Source organism: Neophocaena asiaeorientalis, unplaced genomic scaffold (assembly GCF_003031525.2).
Source record: "Neophocaena asiaeorientalis asiaeorientalis breed wild unplaced genomic scaffold, Neophocaena_asiaeorientalis_V1.1 scaffold337, whole genome shotgun sequence".
Taxonomy (NCBI): domain Eukaryota; kingdom Metazoa; phylum Chordata; class Mammalia; order Artiodactyla; family Phocoenidae; genus Neophocaena; species Neophocaena asiaeorientalis.
The window spans coordinates 418,393-422,278 of record NW_020175054.1 but is presented as its reverse complement, the minus strand read 5'-3'; the positions used below and the strand labels follow the sequence as shown (position 1 = coordinate 422,278).

The 3,886-nt window shown below is 56.3% G+C and overlaps 1 long non-coding RNA gene across 1 annotated transcript; it reads left to right on the top strand.

The window, feature by feature from the left end:
* The first annotated feature begins 563 nt into the window (after window positions 1-563).
* LOC112412332 (uncharacterized) lies at window positions 564-3,081 on the top strand. The gene is made up of 3 exons (XR_003005785.1): window positions 564-615; window positions 2,589-2,664; window positions 2,991-3,081. It is a non-coding gene; the product is annotated as an uncharacterized LOC112412332 (long non-coding RNA).
* Window positions 3,082-3,886: the final 805 nt, after the last annotated feature.

Here is a 3,886-nt window from a genome sequence, read left to right as displayed (position 1 = left end):
GGAGGCTGGGAAGAAAGAAAACTCACCCCAGCGAGGAACAGAGTCTTGTCCCTGTAACGCCATCACTTGGCCTCAGTGGGTTTGCTCCCAAAGGCTCCCATATCACGCTATTTCTCTCTTCCCCTGGCACTGGCGTCTCTCATTAAGAACTTGTAGAAGAGACCATGTCTATTTCCCAGCTTGGAGCACTTGGCACTCTGCACCCCATATTCAGTGAAGAATGACTGAATGCGGTTGCAGTGAGATTCAGGCCACTCCAGCAGACCTGAGGAAGTGGGTCCCCTCCACTGCAGAAGCACTGGGGTCTACGGGGTGGTTTGGGGCACACAGGGACCTCTCAACCCCAGCTCCATAGTGGGCTCTCAGGGGGTCAAGCCCAGCCAGGCCCCTGTGGGTCCTCTGCACCCCCTGCCTCACCTAACAAAGGCCGGCGCGATCTAGGATCTCACCTCCCTCAGCCTGGCAGGCCGGGTCAAGTTTGCGGTTATTCCCCTCTTCGCCCCACCCCCATTTACCCCTGGCAACCTCGATGCCCTTTCCAAGGACATTCTCCGCCTCCAAGTCCGGACTGACCTCGGCTAGAGAGAGGCGCCAGGGATAGGACATGGGGGACGGGTAGGTGGGTCCGGACTGCCTCCTAGGCCCCGGGTAGGGGGTGGGGCGCCCCTCCCGGAGCTGGGCCGAGACCCCGGCTCCTGCGCTAACAATCAATGGGCCGCAGCCGGCGGGCGGGGCCGGGCCGGAGGATTAGGGCGGGGAAGGGCAATTACAGCCGAGCGGCCGCGCTCCGGATTTCGTCCGCTGCGCTGCTCAAATGCCACATTTCGGATGCAGCGCCGCGCCCGCCCTGTTTGCTCGGGGAGTGGGGGCCCCGGGGCAGGAAGCCAACTCGCAAGTGTATCGGAGATTAGGGCCGGCGACAGCGGGGGCGGGCACTGGACAAACACGCGGCGGCCGCCTCAATCCTCCGTCCTCTATTCCGCCCGCGGCGACGCTGGCCGGGCCTTGACTCGGCGACGCGCGGACGCGGGTTGGGAAGGCCGCGGCCCCTACCCCGCCCAGGGCCTCCGCGCCCGCCTCAGGGGACTCTCCGCCTGGGCTTGCGAGCGGGCGGGGGCGGGGCGCTGAGCTAGCAGGGCCGACTGGCACCTGGCGGGAGAAGCAATGGATTTTTTTTCTTCCTTCAAATATTTATGAATTTTGCATCTTTTCCTTAATGCGCTTACACGTGGAGGACCAACTTCCGTAAAAACTGGCTTGGTACCAAAGATCATGGTGGGAGAATGAGGAAAAGAAGGAGGGCACGGGAGAGAGAGCAGGACTTGGGTGGAGTCGGGAGGACAAGGAAAGGGCGGAGGAAGGGGAAAAGGGAGGGCGAATGGAGGAAACCCAGGTGCGGTCTCCTTCAGTCCCTCCGACCCTCCATGACTCGCCCCCCAGGCCTGGCTCAAACCCTTGTCCTCAAACCCCTACTTCCCCTTCTGCCTGGTGAGGCAAGGGGAAAGAGCCCCCGGTTGGGGATGGGGAAGGAAAAGGAGGCAAAGGTGAAGGTGTGGGAGTGGTGGGCCCCTCGCTCGAGTGAACACCAGGGAGCTTAGCAGTACTGCGGAAAATCCAGCGGTCCGTGGGCGGAGCAGCCCCGGACCCGCGCGGCAGTGGATGGCGCCTCCTGGTGTTCAGGAGACCGCGCTGCCCGGCGCCAACCGCCGCCCTAGGTCTGAGTTCGCTGCCCTGGGAAGTGAGCCTTTGATAGGCGTCCAGGAGCCCTGGAGGACATGTCCAGACTCTTAAGCCAGAGTTTCCAGGGAATCAAAGGTCAGAAGGACAGTCTAGGACCCCAGAACAAATTCCTCTCCTGGGAGCTGTAGGGTTCACCCCTACACTGGCTTCTGCCACATCCCCAGCTAGAGCTCCTCCTGCCCTTCCACAACTCACCCTCAATCCCTGCTGCTTCTTGTTCCCTGAGCAGACTGACCATTACTACAAACATGCCTTTGCTCAGGTTTCTGGGAGGGTCCAAATCCTCACCACCTACCAAGGCACATCTAGTGTCCAACCTCTTCCTCCAGGAAGCCCTCCAGGGCTGCTCCAGCTCAGAGGCTCTTTCAACCAATTTAGCATCTGATTCCATCTCAAGATCCCTCTGTTGGGCTTCCCTGGTGGCGCAGTGGTTGAGAGTCTGCCTGCCGATGCAGGGGACACAGGTTCGTGCCCTGGTCCGGGAAGATCCCACATGCCGCGGAGCGGCTGGGCCCGTGAGCCATGGCCGCTGAGCCTGCGCGTCCGGAGCCTGTGCTCCGCAACGGGAGAGGCCACAACAGTGAGAGGCCCGCGTAGCAGGCTGAGGTAGAAAAAAAAAAAAAAAAAAAATCCCTCTGTGGTGGGTCTTGGCCTTCTCTCTTCTTCAAAGTCAGGCTATATGTTCTCTTGGAACTGAGTGGTTTGGGCCAGGGACAGGATCTGCCCACACACACCCCCTCCGCCCGCCTCCAGACAGCTGGAGCTTAAAAGGTTAGTGGGCTGGTCCCTGAGGCACTTGTGCCCAGGAGGGCCCTTGTCCCTTAGGAGTGACAGAGTTTCTCTTCCAGGGAACCCCACCCAGTTCCTCACTCCTCTGACTGGCTCCTCTGCTCCATCCTGCACCCCACCATGATCCCTTGGGAGGTAAGGCCACTTTGTAATCACCCCTGTTCTCAGAAAGGTTATGAAGTCCTTTCTCTTGCTATTGACACCTCTGAACTGAACAAACAAGCTTCCTTTTCACCCTCTCATGAGGTCCTTAGTGAGCTGCTGAAACCTCCAGAAATGACCAGTTCAGGCAAGCTCCAAGATTTGGGAGGTTAAGCCCTCACCTCAAGAGAGGTTGTGGCTAAACCCACAAGGAACCTGCCCTCACCATGGGTGGATATACTGACCAGATAGACAGTACAGCCTGTGGAGGGCAATGCAGCAACATCAGCCATTTCAAATGAGCCTCTCTCTCATCCCAGGAACTGCACATTTAAGAATCACTCCTAGGGACTTCCCTGGTGGCGCAGTGGTTAAGAATCTGCCTGCCAATGCAGGGGACACGGGTTTGATCCCTGGTCCGGAAGATCCCACATGCCGCGGGGCAACTAAGCCCATGTGCCACAACTACTGAGCCCTTATGCCGCACCTACTGATGCCCACACGCCTAGAACCCGTGCTCCACAGCAAGAGAAGCCACCGCAATGAGAAGCCTGAGCAAAGAAGAGCAGCCCCCGCCCACTGCAACTAGAGAAAGCCCTCGCGCAGCAACGAAGACCCAACGCAGTCAAAAAAAAAGAATCGCTCCTAAAAAGTACTTGCAGGGAGCACAGCGCCTATAAGGATGCTTGTCATGAGGGGAAAGGGAAAACCATCTTAAAGCCCATCAGTGGTGGGCTGGCTCAACTATTTGCATGCTGTGCAACCATTTGTTAAAAATTTGGTGGAGGTATATACACTGACACAGTGATGTGTCCAATATATATTAAGTGAGAAATAAAGCAAGATTAAAAACAGTTTAAAATACTTTGATTCAATGATTTTTGTAAAAATCATTATAATAAATGTGTTAGTATATGTATGGAATAGAAGTAAACCTGAAAAAAGGTGGTAATTTTGTTAGGGGATTATGGAGGGGCTTTCATTTACTTAATGGTAATTTTGGTATTGTTTAATTTTCATGCAAAATGTATATATTATGTTTGGAATTAGAAAAGAAGAATAAGTCTATGGACCCATCTTGTCAGGACAGAAGGGTCTTGGCTGGAAGCACATTTGAGGCTGGCAAGGGTTGTGGTCTAGGAGCCGGAAGATGGGTCCCACCGACACACAGCCACCTCCTAGGTGTGACTGCGTAGGAGGAGGGTGGATTTCCTAT